This window comes from Rhea pennata, chromosome 3, assembly GCF_028389875.1.
Source record: "Rhea pennata isolate bPtePen1 chromosome 3, bPtePen1.pri, whole genome shotgun sequence".
NCBI classification, from domain to species: Eukaryota; Metazoa; Chordata; class Aves; order Rheiformes; family Rheidae; genus Rhea; species Rhea pennata.
Genome location: NC_084665.1, coordinates 7,465,941 through 7,483,771, shown reverse-complemented (window position 1 = coordinate 7,483,771; position 17,831 = coordinate 7,465,941).

Below are 17,831 nucleotides of genomic sequence, written 5' to 3'. Positions count from 1 at the left end.
AAATCTTAACCACTTCCAAATACTGAGGTTAAGAGGAAACATTTTTCAATGGTTTATAATGAACCTTTTAAAACATCTTATAAGAGGGGTTCATCGGTCACCTATATATAACTTGTAAAGCCCTTTTTTAAAAAATGGCATGTTTCTTTACGTGACTTCAGTTTAAAGATGGATCTTTTTATTAATAGCAGATCCTGTTATACAATAGCTCTGATTAAAGCAATCTACTTTTAGCCAGTGGATAGATGAACCTCTGTAACAGCCAAATAAAATTTAGAATTTAGAGCTGTCTCACATTTTTTTTTTACAAAAAAAAATATTATTCAGTATTTCAGCAATGAAATGGATGAATGGATGAAGAGAAGTGTATAGGTGATCTGTCTCTGTTCTATAAAAGTATTGTAAAAATAACACTATAGGGTTGTTTCAGCTCCTCTCCTCACTCTTGGATTGCTTGGAGTCTGCTAGCAGCTATCACTTTTTCTGCACTGGTAAGAATAGGGAAATATTACCACTTGCTCTGTTGGGCATCTGGCTAGGACACGAAGGAAATCTTTGCTGTTCCTCCCTGTTCCCAGACTTTTTATGTGCTGCACGGAGGCCACACGAACTGTCCCTCTTCTGTAGTAGTACTGGCTCAGTATTGGCTCCACGCAAATTCATGACACAGGAGCAAAGAAAACTCCAGCTTACTATTAAAAAAAAAGGACTGCTAGGATAAGGTACAGTCTGTCAGAGACACATCTCTACAGACATTTGGGATAAGCAGTGAAGTTTCTATAAGATGGAAATTTGTTCTTTAAATAGAGCTCTACAACCCGCCCCCCCCCCCCCCCCCCGGTTGTTGGAATATCCACAGGACTCATGTCACCAACGTCGGCCAAACTTTCTACACTGTCTTGTCCCTTTTTGGGGTCTCCAGTGGAGCCAAACAAGGAATCCTCTGACTGAAGCTTCACACTACCTCTAGGCTGAGATGGCCTTCTCAAAAAAAATATATAAAAAATAAAAATAATAAGAAGGAAACAGATTCCTGTGTGCTATAATCTTTTCCTGGAAAAATCTAAGGAGCAAGGAGAGAGAAAGAGGGAGAGTCACTCCATTCCACACATTTTTCTTTCCCATTCTGCTGGGGAAGGGAGACTGCACCACAGTCATGGCCAGGACAGTCTTGTCCCTTAAACAGGACGACAAATCTACACACAGTGGGCACTCACCTGGACAAGTCTCTCAGAAAGAACAGCTCTCCTACCTGTGAGCAGTGTAGGATTCATCTTTTTGTTGTGGCATTGTATTTTTTAATTTCAAAAAAAACTTTTGCCATTTGCTTTTCAGTTGTAGAAAGCGATTTACACAGAACAAAGGATTTGTTTTAAAAGTTCTCCATCCTTTTGCCCTGTCCCACAGCCTATACGTTTCTAGTGATCTATGTTTATAAGGACGGGGAAATTCTTGGTATTCATAAACATTTCTGAATGTTTTCTATGCCAAAGCAGATAATAAATATAGGAAGGTGAGGGGAAATAGGTCTCTTTCTAAGGGAATAAATAGTTCTTTGATTTCCTTTTCTCTTGCAGTTGGTTGCTATATATTTAAAACTTTACAGACATTCTGCAGACAGTAAAATGGGCCAAAATATTCTTTGCTGTCAAAAGCAAATCTGTATATAGCTTTGCTTACAGGACATGCTTTCAAAGACGGTGCGCAAATGGCAAATATAAACGCCAGTAAGGATCGCATCAATTTCTGTGAAGTTCATTTGATCTTTCATGGTCATTTCTGCCTTATGGTACTAAGATGTGGGAAATAAGAAGAAACAACTCTTTGAGACAACAGAAAGGAAAATTAAAACCATGATTAACAAGACAATCCAATCTAGTTTTCTTCATCACCCATGTCAGGCATAATCTACTGCTACTACCTTATTATTTTTAATTTCTTAACAGTATGTGTCCTCACAGTGAAGAAAGCAAGACCTGTTGAACAGAAGCATACCATGGCTTAAAGACTGGAGGAAATGATGTTCTTCCTCTAGTTAAAGGATGAGAAAGGTCTCTGTCTTTGGAGATATTTCAAATACCTTTCTGTGAACCCGTTCATAGTGTTTTTACATTATCTTTTTTACATTTTAGCCTCAAAAGTAATAGAAAACCCATGTAAGTAACCCATGAAAGTAACTACTTTCATCCAGATTCTCTTCATACACAAGTAGACAGTTCCATCTTTGTCCCAAAAGAAAAAGAAAAGCTCTTTAAAGGGAGTTTCTTGAAGACACTGTGTAGCTGCTTTTTGGCTTTGCTCTGGCCTCTCCATAGCGAAGTGGCCATAGGCACAAAGAAATATGTCTGTGAATTCATCTCCAGGTGAAGGAATTACCTTCGCCAGAGAGGAGTTATTGCAAAAGAAACCTCCTGGTTATATGTGTGCATATGGAAAGAAGAAGAGAGGGTGTCATCTGCCTCAGTATTAAGTGTCTCAGATACACACGTGCACACAGACACAGCAGTGTTTTTTATACACCCATACACTCAAAGCAAGTGTAAACTGAATCTAGCATGGGGGCACAGGGCACACACACACAAACCTGCTGTCTGGAGATATTAAAAATTCCTTTTGTCTAATTAGGGCAAAGAGAGTGAAGGAGTGGTCTGCATTGATGTGGAGATGTATATCCAGTGCCTCCAAAGCTATGGGTCTCCCCCTGCCCTATTTCCTGATAACTCCTCCATACTCTGTAACTTACTACTAAGCCCTCTATTTCTGGGGCTAGATCTTGCTTCTAATATGCCACTAGCCCCTGTGAGTAAGCTGTGATGTGACCATCCCTCTACAACCTTGTATCTGATGCTGACATGATGCTGAATCCTACTTTTCCCCCCTTTCTTACCAAATATTGTTAAGAAAATGTTTTCCCTCCACCTTAAAATCAGTACCAGGAAATATCCATTAGCTGGGCTAATGGATAGCAAAGATGAAATGGCTCTACAGCAGTTAAGACCTCCATTTCCAAGTCAAGTGGAAGCTTCCGTTGTTCAGCCTGACATAGGTTGCTGACATAGCATTCCCTGTTAAACAAAATGAGTATACTAGAACCTGTAGTGTTCAGCATTATATGGCAGAGCTCTCCTCATTACCAATGCAAGCTGGGAATGGTGAGTAGAACATGATTAGCAGAACCCCATTCCCATGCACAGGTAACAGGTCACTTTCCATCATCTGGCTATTCAGAAAAATCATCTAGTACCACGACTGGGTAACTCCACCTTCCTTTAAACTCTTCATCAACTTGTATGTGACCCTTCAGCCTGGTAATAAGCTGACTGAGGAGTGGAGGTCTGTAAAACTATAAGTGGCATGAAGGAAGCATCAAAGCATGAAGGAAACAGGTGCTCACTGCCTCTTTAGAAAAGATTCAGGAGACATCAAAGGAAATTCACAACTGCTTGATCCAAACCAGACAAAAAAAGATGGTTCGTGCAGTGTGTAAATGAGTTGCAGAACTCCTTGCTGCAGGAATTTTTGAATGCTAAAATTATAATGGTTAAAAAAGCTATTAATGGAGAAATTAATGGAGGAAAAACTCATCCACGCCCACTAACAGAGCCACCAAGTTTTCTGTATGATAACAGAACTTACCTCAATGTGGAATTTTCCAAACCACAGGTCTCTGGAGGCTAGGAGGGTACTTTGGGGAATCTTTATGCTACTCTTGCTCCATAAGTACATCCTTTCCCTAGACATGCACTATTGCCCACTGCTGCAAATAGGATGCTGAGGTACATGGACCTGCAGTCTAACCCAATCCAGTTGTTCTTACGAATACGTTTACCCCTCTTGGTAAATGGATGGTCTTAGGTCAGGTAAAACTGTTTTTTTTTTTTCCTTCAGATCTGGAATAAAATGGCCCAGCTCCAAAGAAGGCGGTCTTACAAAGCCATTTTTGCCCACCAGAACATCTCCTAGATGCCCACGGTCTTAAGGTTTCCCTCGGAGTAAGCCAGGTCTCTTGCTACATTAGCCACTACAATGCCACAGCCCTGGAGGTGAGATGGAGATAAGAGAGACTGGCTCTTCCCCCTTCCACCTTGTCCAAGTCCTGCTGTGTTCAACCACTAAAAAGAGACTTCTGTGTAGCTAAGGATACAGATTTATAGATTATACTTCCTCCAGTATAATCCCTGCTCAGGGGGTTGGGTTATTTTCCCTCCCCTCTAGGCTCCACAGAGTGGAAATGAAGGGGTGCAAACAGGGCTCAAAGTTGATTCATGTCATTCTGAAATAGGACACATTTGGAGAGAGTGAAGGAAAATTACGTTGCGTGATTTCTTTTCAGTACTGTCTCCCTTGTTGCCTGGTGATGATGGCGCCCTCCAGGGCATCAGTATCAACCCTTTCAGAAGCACTAAACTGACTCAAACGCTGAAATAGAAACAAAAATAAAGGCAACCTTGTCTAAATCTAAAAATGGAAAACATAAAATTATATTAATTGGCTAATGTCATCAAAAACTAATTATCATAGCTATAATTTTCCTAGCCAGCCCTTTTTTCCCGGTACTGATAAATAATAATTATCTATTGGCTACAATAATACAGTAGTCACGAAAGCACAATCCATTAAGATTTAATTGTATTGCCTATAAGTAAAAGTTTATGCTTTTACAGGATACCACTAGGCTTTGCAGTGTTAAGACCAAATTCTGTAAATTCTTCTTCAAATGTTTGGGGAGAGTTAGTCTGCCTGTTGGTGATTATATTGGTTGTACTGATACATAGCCGCAACAGTCTAAGGATGAAAATGAGGCAAGTTTGTGGACACAGATTCCACCTTTTATTAGACCAACAAGGACAGTTAGAAAAATAGACAAGCTTTGGGCACACAAGCCGAGGGTGCCCAAAGACTTTTTATGTGCAATTTGCCCCGAGTATGCAATTTGTCCTGAGTAATGGGCAGTAAACAGAACTGTCCCAGGAGCCGAAAAGGGCTGAGATTCAGAATCACAAACTGGTACTTCCTTTCTCCAGGGAAACAGATCCACCCAAGCTCCATAAACAAGCAGAAATCCATTTCCCTTTTAATGCCAGCTCAGCCGTGCAGAGCAAACGCTGTACCACATTTCACATTACCTGGCTAGCTGTACTGGGAAGCAGCAGCAGAGTCCTTTGGGATGATGCTCTGTGTTTCACACTTTCCCCTGTAACAGTGACTGGTGGAAATGTCTCTCATGCCACATGCACTGGTGCAGGGCAGCTCTCAGAACCAGTATGTGAATACAATGTACTCCTGGTCTCTGCACTCCTTTGCAACATAAATATATTTATTTAACTCTTATTCATATTACCTTACCTTTGAAAATGCTTCATCAAATAATATTAGGGGTGTCTACTTTTCAAAGACAACTATTGCCTAAGATAAACTGAAACTTCATCTTTGCCATGATGCATATGGACCCTATAAATATAGATAGCACTTATAATTAGCTCAAACTTCTGTAGCCAATGGTAACATAAAAGAAATGCTTGGCAAGAGCAACTGCTGAGTCATATAAAACTGACAAAATAATATGGGCAGTTATCACCAAAATGCATTATTTATCACTGAAACCCATTGACGCCTGTGCTTACACAGGAACCCTCCTGTGATATTGAAGGCCAAAGTATCTTCTCTCTCTAACAACAGTGTTGTATCTTTGGCAACTCTAGCAGGAACTCAGAAAATCAATAGCACTTCATGAGCAAGGTCTCGGTCTTCTTCTTTTACGAGGATTCTGTCAATGCAAGTGGCCATTACTGTACTTTAAAGGCATGATATAAAATTGCTTCAACAAGATATAAGACACACGGTTTGAAAGAACCTGGTGAGAGTATTTTAGTCAAAGTTAAATAGTTTCATCACGTAATTACTTCTATTGGCACATCTCCAGCTGGATACACTCATGCAGGGTATGCGCTTTCTATGATGAGGTGGGGAAATTGTAAGGGAGGTCTGTCGATTTGATTCAGGTTGATCTAAACAAGGTCAAACTGCTAAAATGGAGCCACAACCAAGCATCGAATACTATTGACAGTAACACAGTAACAACAAAGTTGCTGTCTTTTCTCTCTCTCTCTCTCTCTCTCTCTTTTTTTTTTTTTTTTTTAACTAAGTGGTCTGAAAGTAGTTTTAGTTTATAGCTGAAAAATATGTCATTCTGACTTGCGGACTGGTAATTCATTTTCTAAGGACTGTTTAGAATTTATTCAAGGGGAAAAGGAAGCTGTATTGGTTCCTATAACTGATTCACATTATATGACAAAATGTAACTTTTATATTTTATGAGATTTTATGAATTTCACTAAAACCATTAGCTGGTTGTCTCTATGATTAAATTTAACCACTTACGCAATACTTTAAACCAATGACAGTCTTGCCCGTATTTATGTTTTCTTTTGTTTAAAATGCATGCATCTCAGAAAACTAGCACATCATAGAGAACAAAAACGACACTTATATTGCTTCTGTGCAAATGAGAAAGCTCCTGTGAGTGCCAAAAATCAACTAGGCACACAGGTACATGTTATTTAGCATGCAAGTTGCATTCCTTCCAAGGAAAGGGAAGTTATGGTCTTGCGTTTCCTCCCCTGCATCACCATCAAACTAGAATTCAGACCCATGACAGCTGAGTGAAGAAGACTGGAACAGTCTGGATCATGCATAAATGGGTGGAGAAAATACCTTAATATCCTTAGTCTGCTCACTAGTTACCTTTCCACAATCCTTATTAGTTACTATCCATTACTACTTGTACTTAAACAATTGACATTTCATTTCTAAAGAATAAATCCACTACTTGTACACACATATACAGTTAATGCACACATACTATGCGGAGGTGAATTTCCTGTGTTAAATTGCAGTTATCAAGCAACTTTGATGATTGCCCTACATCTACTAATCTGCTTCAGTTGGCTCGATTTCCAAAACTCTGCACAAATCAACTACTTCAAGCAGTTTTGTGCTTTTTTACTCCATAATTAACTGCTCTGAGGTTTAAGACAAAAAATATTCAGTGCTGGAACAGTGACAGAAGTAAAAATGGATACTGTAGCACTCTGCCAAGCCAGACATAGGGTTTCTGACCTCCACAGAAACCCTTTCCCTCCATTTCTGGTGAGACAGTCACATATAGATCTCTCTGAATTAAAGGTCAAGGAATATGATAAATAGTATTAATAACACATTTTAAAACTGTTTTTCCATTTGAAATATTCTCCCAAATGTTAAGTGCTTAAGTATGACATGTGTAATTCACAAGTCTTTATTTCTTCTACAGGCTGTGACTTTCTGTACTTCACACTAACAAGCCTCTTACAGCACACCACAGAGCTCTCTACGTGGATCTTTGTACACCTACCAGAGCTGAGGGACAGTAATATCCACAGTTACGGTTGACTAAAACTTTTTTAATTGGAATCCATGCTAAATATCATATTATGAATTGCATGAGTTGATGATGTATTCTCAGAGTCCATCAATTTATGAAGTGGTAAATTATACATATTTGATTTGTCACGTCTTCTTAGAAGCTCCCAAAGTACTTATTTTTTAATATATTTACCGAAATATTTTTTTCATGGTTCCTGTTAATTTATATCTATAATGGCTCTGGGTTCCTTGTCCTTGAGTTCTACAAGATTATCCCCTCTATCAAGTTCATTTCAGTTGCTAATATGGATCATGATTATTGGCATGTGAGCTCTGCCTTGTTGCATTGCCAAAATGAGAAAGGAAGGTGGGGAATACATCTTCACTGGCATAACGAAAAGCAGGAAAGTCAAGGAAAGTCAAAGATCTACCCACCCCATGCCAACGTCCCAGTCATCAAAAGAGAAGCGTAGCAATAAGTCCATGGAGCTAGCTCCTTCTCGACATACAAGCTGTACAATCTGGCTGATGGTTCGCTCATCATTCGCTGATGTATTTGTTGCCATATCCCAGCTGCACAAAAATCTTCTGAACAGAATAGTATTTGGTGGATTTGGCTATTAAAAAAATTTAAAAGTTCCAAGCTTTTATTCCATTTCACATTCATTTTAGGGGTTATTAATGTGTGTGCTTTGTTCCTCTGCTCTTCATTTAACAATCTCTTAAACTTTTGAATCCTTTAGTGGGAATTTGAGATCACACCTGAACATCCAAGTCCTATTTTTCAGGCACTACAAGAACATAGTGTATTAAATAACTGGCTATTAATGTCAAAAAATCAAGCTTTACCATACACTTTTGGCATTAATTTTATAAGTGCCATAAAACAAGCTTTTTACTGGGTAGTTTTGGTATATAATTTCTTCCATGAGAAGAACAGTTTCTGAATAGTTAACATGTGTGGCTGGGTAAGGAAGCATAAAAATAACATCACTGTAAAATTCATACTAAATGATGGAAATAATAACTAGAATATGTATAATTTGAGCAGCATCCTGAAACAACAGGCAGAGAGTGGAGCAGTACAAAAACAGGCAACTGCAAAGGAACGTGGTCAAGCCATCAGACCTGAGTGGAAACGGAGGAGGGTGCACTTTTTTTTTTTTTTTTTTTTTGGTCCCTTTTCAGTCAAAAATACACTTGCCCTGAAGAGCAGAACTACTTGAAGGAATTCCTATCGCACTAATCGGGAAGATTGTCTAGACCCTGAGCTATAAGCTCTGCAGCCTTTCTTAGAGAGGGAGTGAGTTCACCTGCGGAGGATGTGTGAGCTCCCGGGCTCAGGTAGAGGGGCTGCTCGCAGAGGGAGGCAGCGTACATCTGTGCGTCTTTGGGTGGGACAAAGCCCTGTAATTTGCAAAGTAGAGCAGCACAATGTTATTTAACACAGGTGTCTCCGTAATTGTGGTGCTGAGAGAAATCAGCGCTCAATGGCCCACAGCTTCACCCTTCCACCGGTATAATGTGACAAGTGGTCTGCAATACGGGAAGAAAAAGGGCAGGAAACAGGACAATCCACTGCGTAAAAAGAAAACATTTTTAGCTACACATTGACTGTCCTGTGAGACAAATATTTATTCAAGTGGTACAGTTTCTGTTTGAAACCAAATTTCCTCAATCAGAAAAACTGATAATAATTAACACTTTTATGATTTCCCACTCTATTCAATATATGTAGCAGGAGCCATCTAAAAAGTTTCTGCTTCTTTCAGAAGCAATTCTGTTCCCCATGTAAAAGAGTATATGTCAAACCAATATAATCTTTCAGACTGCAGAGACCTTTTCCATTCTGACTACTGTAGTTTTATAACCAATAAAACTCTTTTCTGAGGACAAATGACATGATTAAGTCAAACAATAATTTTGATCAGCAGCGTGAACATCAGCACTATGAGGTAGACCCAGTATATTCAAAATACATTCTATTCTTGCCAAAAAAATCTGAACCCCCCAAAACACCAGACTGAGAGACAGTAAACAGCTTTAAATTTAAGAGAAGTTTCTGCCATAAAACTACAGGTGGCAATCTCACAAAAAGTGGGAAAATTGTTGATTCTTCTCTTGCAAGATTTTCTTTTCCTTTCCAGCACTTGTACAAATACTTGATAAAGTCAAAATAAAACATTGAAAAGGATTAAAGAGCAGTAAATGTGCTCTCTAGAAGATCTACCTAGGCTCATCTACATTGCTACAGCATCTAACTTATGATCAACTGATGGATGCTACAGTAAAATAAATGTGAAATAAGAAATGATCAAGTCCAATATCTACCTAAACTCATTACCACCTCTCATTTAGGTATCTGTGTATTAATTAAAATTCAACAGCCTCCTGGGTGGCATTAGGAAGAGCAATGCCAGCAGGTCAAGGGAGGTGATGCTTCCCATCTACTCAGAACTGGTGAGGCCTCATATGGAGTGCTATGTTCAGGACCAGGCTCTCCAGTTCAAGAGAGACATGGACATACTGCAGCGAGCCCAGTGAAGGGCCACAACATAATTAAGGGATTGGAGCATCTCTTATATGTGGAGAGGCTGTGAGAGTTGGGACTGTTTAGCATGGAGAAGGCTCGGGGGGATCTTATCAATGTGTTCAAATATCTGAAGGGATGGAGCCAGACTCTTCTCAGTGACATCCAGACAAGAAACAATAGGCACAAATTGAAATACAAGAAATTCCACTTAAACAAAAGAAAAAGCTCTTTGTACTATGAGGGTGGTCAAACCCTGGGACAGGTTGCCCAGGAAGGTTATAGAGTCTCCATCCTTGGAGCTATTCAAAATCTGACGGGCAAAGCCCTGGGCAACCTGCTCTGGGTGACTCCACTGGAGGAGAGAGGTTGGACCAGATGATCTCCAGAGGTCCCTTCCAACCTCAGCTACGCTGTGATTATGTGAAAATACTGACTATATGTATATATGCAATTGTCAAAATCCTCACTTTTTTTCCAAGCTCATTTATGCTAACAGGAGGATCCCAAAGGAAAAGTGCGGAAGTCTACCATGAATCTGCTCCTTTCTAAGCCCCTTTCTAAGCCTCAAGGCATGCACTGAGGGGAAGCATGGCGCATGCACTTTTACAGCTCTACAGCAGCCCTACTGCAACTTAAAACAGGATTCTCCTAGCTGTCTAGGTTGCATGAAACACTTTAATTTCCAAAATATTCCAGCATGAGGAGTGCCCAAACATGGTTTAAATTCATTTTAACTCTCTTTTATTTAGAATAAATTACAGTGATGAATCTTTTAGAAGTATAGCGTAGACCATCATCTGAAATAGTTTCTTCATGTGCAGTGGTGTGTGAATATCAGTGTTTTAGAGGAAGGCCTTTCTGAAAATGTGTGTCATTTGGATGCACTCAGGCTTGGCCTCAGTCTTATTCCTTATGGCAAACAGTTTCTACGGTTCAGGTCACCCAGTAAAACCATGTCTTACATCTGATGTCTGTCCACCTACACAGTCTGTTTGCACAGTACTGTGGCCTCCGAACGTTGTTGAGGGTCTCTGAGGCAACTATCTGCCAGTCCATTACGGCTTTCTAGATAAAACCAAAATGAGTCAGAACTGTCCTCTGAAGAGAATGGAGGGCACAGTCATTCTTTAATTTCAGGAGTTAGGTATCCACACTGCCCTTGATTTTTCCATACATCCCAGTTTTGTTTTTCTTATAACAACTGCAATTAGAAAGCATAAATAATTTAAGTTAAAAAGAACCCCAAAATGTGGCTATGTTTGTATATGTTATGAAAAAAAAACAGATTTACTGGTCGATATGAGGCAAAGTCTGCACAACAGAAGGATGTCATGCTCTCATGCATCTGTGATGTGAGAAAATTTGCCTGGTTCTTGAAGTACTTCCTCTTTCCTTATAATTATTACTTCAGCCTTCTTAGGGTAAATATGTAAGACAACTGGTCTTCGATCATCAGATGCCTCCTCTAAGCTTTGGTACACAATGGAAGAAGAAGCAGCTGTACCAGCAGAAGAAATATACATTAGACTTGTAAATTTTGTGTTTTAACTTATTCAAAAATAAAACTGTAAAAACTCCATTTTTGTTTCTGCCTGAAGGATCCTTGTCCTCCCATGAGAGTTCACTCACAGAAAGTCATTAGAGACTGCGCATAACTGAGCTACGAAAATAAAAGAAGGGGAAGGGGACCTCCAAACCACCACGAGAGGAGGTTTCTACCTGATTTCTCTGGGACTGCTGGCCATAGGCAAACTGTGGGAAGACTGGACAGAAGCTTGCAGAGCCCATCTCTGCAGCAAGAGTCCTCAGGTGAGGAAGAACCCAGAAGTCCTACTAATGATTCAGGGTTATCACTTACGTGGTCTTTCTGAAACCAGGACTGGCAGAAACACCAAAGCAGTCATCCCCAAAAGTAAAACATTCTTGAAAGTTTAGAACTAGTTAAAAATTCAAAATCTATTGACAGTTTAAAACTTTCATATTACTTCTGCTTCTAAACTACGGTTGTTAAGGCTATATACAAATATTACTGCCCTTAAACCTATGTCAAATATATGGTTAGAAATACAATCAAATTGTCTTCTACATAAAGTCTGCCTTCAGCTAGAAAAACACTCAAAGAAGAAGAGACTATAAATACCAGCAGGGAGCATCCTCTGGGTTTAAAGACAAGAGGAGACACCCACACATGGGTGCATGCATACAAACACCTTTAATGCCAGACACAGAAAAAGAAACACTGAAAAAAAACTCAGTACCTTTTAAACTTACATAAAATTAGAATCAAAACAAAAAGTGAAGCAGCTAAATTTGAAAAATGCAATATTTTATACTATCAGCAAAATTAACTGTTTATTGTGCTTTAAAACAACAGTCTTCTAAAATGTTTTTACTGCATTTTTTTTTTCTAAAATACAAAAAGTAATATATTTGCTCTGTATGTTCTCATCCTCTCAGATTTCTGAATTATTCTCCTCTAACAGCACTTGGACCCTGCTATGCAGATCAATTAAGAAACAACACTATCATTATAAAACCCCACACAGAAGAGCAACATGGGGTTTGCAGCAAGTGTATAATTGTGCTAGCCTCAAAGATGCATAAAAGGCAACCATAGGGAAGCTGACCATGCATTTCTTGCTAAAGAAGGCAACAAAAATTATCCTCAAATTGACTTAAAATTTAGACATGAAGTTTAAAATATCAAACGGGAGTTAATAAGGTACTTTTTCAAAACCAATCACTACAAATTTTTCAATAAGTTTCCTATTAGCATTTCCCCATCCCCCTAAATACCATTATTTTTTCCAGCTGTATAAATAGTCTTAGAGAGTATGGCCTGAATGAATGCACCGTTCAGAAAACAACATAATTACAGCCATTTCCAGCAAACGGGGTGCCAAAAAAGTTACAAATTAATTGAAGGTTAGCACTGAAAATTAAATCCTAGTCAGCTTGAAGTCATTTTTTTTAGGCTAGTTTATATAAAATTAAATAGGAAGTGCAGTCTTCCAGTGTTCCATCAGCTTAGTGGAGAGATTTTTAAGGTTCAGCTGAACAAGTGGTTTGTACTGTTCTGTCATGTGCAAAACCACATTTCTCCCCATGGGCATTTCTTGTTCTCAGCCTGCTTCCCAGCTTCTCCAAATGGAGAAACTAATAAAACTTCTGGTTCTTCCCCAGTCCCTCGGTTCATGGAGTCTCACCAGAACAGAGCAAAAGCTCATGTTCTCCAGCACTGTGTTGATTTCCCTTCCTCCCGCGAAGATTTTCCTATGCTGTGATTATCCCAGAACTCTCTCTAATGGGCACAGAATTGTTTCTCAAGGAGCAAAGCCAAAGATGGCAAATTTGAGAGGAATGAGGTCGTCCCTTCTACCTCTTCCACCCCTAGAAGGAATGGGAAGAAAGGTTCAAGAAAATACAGATGACCAGAAATAAAGATAAAATAAAAATGAGTTTAAAAGAAACATCTAACCCCACCTAAAAGCCAGAGTCCTGAGAGCTGTCCTGAAAAACCAAGAACCCTGATGGGAATGAACACCTGCTTGCAAGAATCACAGAATCGTAGAATCAGTAAGGTTGGAAAGGACCTCTGGAGATCATCTAGTTCAACCTCCCTGCTCAAGCAGGGTCACCTAGAGCATGGTAGACAGGGTTGCATCCAGGTGGGCCTTGAATATCTCCAGAGAAGGAGACTCCACAACCCCTCTGGGCAACCTGGTCCAGTGCTCCGTTACTCTCACAGTGAAGAAATCCCCCCTCGCGGTCAGGCAGAACTTTCTGTGGTTCAATTTCTGCCCATTGCCTCTTGTCCTGTCACATGGGACAACTGAAAAGAGTTTGTCCCCGTCCCCCTGACACCCTCCCTTCAGTACTTGTACACATTGATAATATCCCTCCTCAGTCTTCTCTTCCCCAGGCTGAAGAGGCCCAGCTCTCGCAGTCTTTCCTCATGGGGCAGGTGCTCCAGCCCTCTGATCATCCTTGCAGCCCTATGCTGGACTCTCTGCAGTAGCTCCATGTCTCTGTTGTCCTGGGGAGCCCAGAACTGGACACAGTAGTCAAGATGAGGCCTCTCCAGGGCTGAGTAGAGGGGCAGGATCACCTCCCTCCACCTGCTGGCAATAGTCTTCCCAATGCACCCCAGGAGACCATTAGCTTTCTTGGCCACAAGGGCACAGAACTGCAGATCAGCTGAATCAGTCAAAATTTTAGTTGATGCTTTGCTCACAAACAGCATTCAGCCAGTCGTGGCTGGGGGGCACAGAGTTTGCCATTGCCACCAGAGGATGTACATGCTCTTTCTTTACTGAGTACCCTTCCAAAGTATGGCTTTCATCCACAGAACACGTGTGTTTTACAAGCCGTACAGAGACTGTCAAAAAAAAGAATGTTTCTAGTCTAGGATTCACTCTTCTGTCCTCTCTAATAGTGACTGCAGAGATGCAGGCAGTTCTACCGTTGTTGCGGGATAGAAAAATCGGCTCAGTAGAAAAACACAACGTCCTCCCCGCTGAGACAACTCAATGTGCAGCATGAGGGTGAGGTTTCAGGCTGCACCGCTGCTCTGCTAAACCTCTCAGACCTATGCTAGCGCTGATTATAAATGGTTTTAGGCCTAGATTAATGAGGCCTAGATTGGGCATAGCGGGCTCAGATTAGATGAAATTACTCACTTTAACTGTTCTTATGGTCAAACTGCATGGTTGACGGGAAGAGAAAGGGATAGAAGAGACGTAGCTGAGGGGGCAGAACAATGGAGCAGGCAGTAACTCTTTAACATCAGACACGTTTTCTTGTTTTTCTCTTGCCACTGACCTGTTTAAAAGTTACTTGTATTATCCTTTACACGGGTAAAGAACAATATTCTCCACTTAGTTACAACTGCGAAAATATTAATTTTACAGGCCTCTTTTCTTATCATATATTTATGAAAAAACTTCCATTCTTCACAGAAAGTCATCTACATGATCTTCATTAATACACCAAGTAGGACAATAGGAAGTCCATGAAAGAAATAATATTTTAATGTCTAACTTCTTATGCGAGGAGCTGCATATAGGTGTTCCTGAGCTTCATGTAAGATTTGTGGGAGCAAGTGTGATGTTTAGACTGTGCATAACCTATACAACAATGACCTATTCATTAAGTGGAAGACTAGGGGTTGGGTGTGGGTGTGTTAGAGAAGGTATAGGAAAAAAAACAACAAAAGATCGCTCTCCCTTTCTCCCAGATCTTGACCCTCAGAGACACTCTTTCTCTAGGTAGAAAAAACCTGTTTTATCCTATAGAAATCAATCTCCAAGAATAGCCTAGTCTTTGCCAAGTAAGACTATGCTACTTGTCCCACAACCACCTACCTCTCTTTTGGGGCCATTCTGTTCCTCTTTAAGCTCTCTTATATGTATTTCTGAAATGCATTGTCTTGACGCTCAGAAGTATTTCCACTCCTAGCATAACAAAAGTAAGGAAGTAGGAAGCATGACTTTAGGATAAGCGAAGTTTTCTAGGTATTTCAAATCTTTTTGTGGGGTCCATCCACAACAAACACGCAAGAAGGAAAGATGCACCTTGCCATCATCAAGAAGCTCATTTCCGTGACTACAGATAAATCAGAGCGCCCAATAATAACAACAGTCTTCATAAAACGTTTTCCATCACCCAGCTTGGAAGCAATTAAAGAGTTGTTAGCCTACTTGTTTCTTTGATCATCCCTTTGCAGAAGCACGGTATCTGGAGATGAAGAATTAGGTGGATTTTCATGCTGTAGGCATATATCAATGATGGGCAGACATTTTAAATTTTAAATCAATTCCCAGAGTTATTCGGAAACACATTCTTACTTTACACGAAATCTCAAAATATATTTCCGTCTTTGCTTGAAAGCACTGCCCACGTGTGTATCTTGATTTTATAGTCTATCCATGTTCAGCAAAACATTCAGCAATAAAACTTGCATTTCAGTGTTTTGCCTGAAAGAGATACAAACAGGCCCATGTTGAGAGGTAAAAGATAAGAGGCTTTCCAATGCATAGAAATTAAGCTTTTGATCCAAGGAGGAGGACTCTCTGTTTAGCTACCTACTTTTTCCCTGAATCAAAATACCTCTCCTAGGAGACACCTACTAGTTAGATTTTCCAGTCCTTTTGGGAATCTGTTAAGTCCTCCTCTTCCTAAATAAATTTAAACTTTCATCTCCCAACTCCCAGGAAACTGCTGGAACCATCAAACTGAGAAGAGACATCCACTATCTTTCCTCCTACTTGCTAACAAAAGAAAAAAAAAAACTCCTCAAAGAAAAAATTAGTAAGAGGGACAAAAAGAGTTATTTAGTGGTTGAGGCATTCCCATAAGAAGGAAGAGGCAAGGGTCAGTGTGCCTACTTCATGGGTTATTTCTATTCTTGTCTACTGAATATCTAATATAATAGACATAGCATCGAGAGAGCAGAGAATCCCTCTTGCTGCTCCTGCCGCAGTGCCCTAACCACACCACAGTCTTGTCCTGCTTTAACACTCAGCTTGCTCCACTAAAATTACCAACCTAACTTTGCAATATAAGAACCTCTTCATGAAGACTGACAAGGAAGGCAAAAAAATAAATTTCGTATTTGTTTTCTGTGTAAGTGAGTGAATATCATCCTAGTATTCAACTGAAGTATTTTTATTGACCATAACTGGCCTTTGGGGCATTTAAAAAAATAATTTGGGAAGTGTCAGGTCAAAAGGCCGTTGAACAGAAAGCTTGAATTTTGAAAGCATTATTGGCAAATATTTTCTGACATATTCCCAGCCTTTTCATTCTCTGTTTTTGTTGCTCTTTGTTTTAACCATGAAGGATGTATAAAGGGCATCTAAAACTTTAGTCAATAGATCCATTATTATGATTGGCTGAAAACCATAAAATGCATCCATCAAGTCATTGTGCTGCATCTTGTGTTAAATTATGGTGATAAATAGACCTTTTTTCATGACGTCACCTACTAATCTATTCAGAAATCCATTCTCCGCTGCCATTATGCATCACTCACACTCATGCCAGCTTGCTGAAAAATCCTCCACGTGACAGAGCCCTGCAAGACTGCACTTTACTCCGTGGAGACAAACGTTTTCTGTTGCCTTCGCGTTCTGTTGTGAAACAATTGTTTGTCTGGTTCCCAAAGTTACCCCAAGTGTGTAGTAATGTCCTCAGCTATCAGCTTTGGGCATTGTAGCTCATGTACTTTTAATTGTTTACAACTTACATCAGAACTGGATTGAGTCCATTTGTACTCATATTGCTTTATCACTACTGGATGATGCATTTTGCCAGCCTCTTCTAGGTCAAAATTGAATCCTATTGAGAGTCTTTGAACAGAGAACTAATATTCACAGGAGCTGAGCTGGGGATGTATAGCAATTTTATTATTATGTTTGGGATTTTGCTTTGAATTTAGACAAATCTTTCTTGTATAATTAGATTTCATAACTCTTGAATTACAGCTTACAAAAACAACAATGAAAAAAATTAAAAAAAGGCTAAATTACTTTAAATCAAATGATTGCCTATGAAAACAAAGAACATTACCAGCTTTAGAGTTTTTTTCATTTCTTTATTGTTATACATCCATCTTATCTTTCGTTTAAGTAAACCATCTTTTTCTCCCCTCATTTAGGAAAGAACAGAAGAGAGGATAAGTCAGGGGTCTGTAAGATTGTGGTCTTATATTTTGGCACTAGCTGAAGAAAATTAGGGATATGTTTTAAGGATTGCAGAAATGCTCTGCATTAAGAATTCTCATTTAAAATAAAATTAAAAATAAAAGGTTTATTTCCTACTTCTAACATCAGCGTGAAATAAACAGGAAAACTATGATTTGAAGGAGCAGTGTCAAAAGCAGGAACCAGGAGCA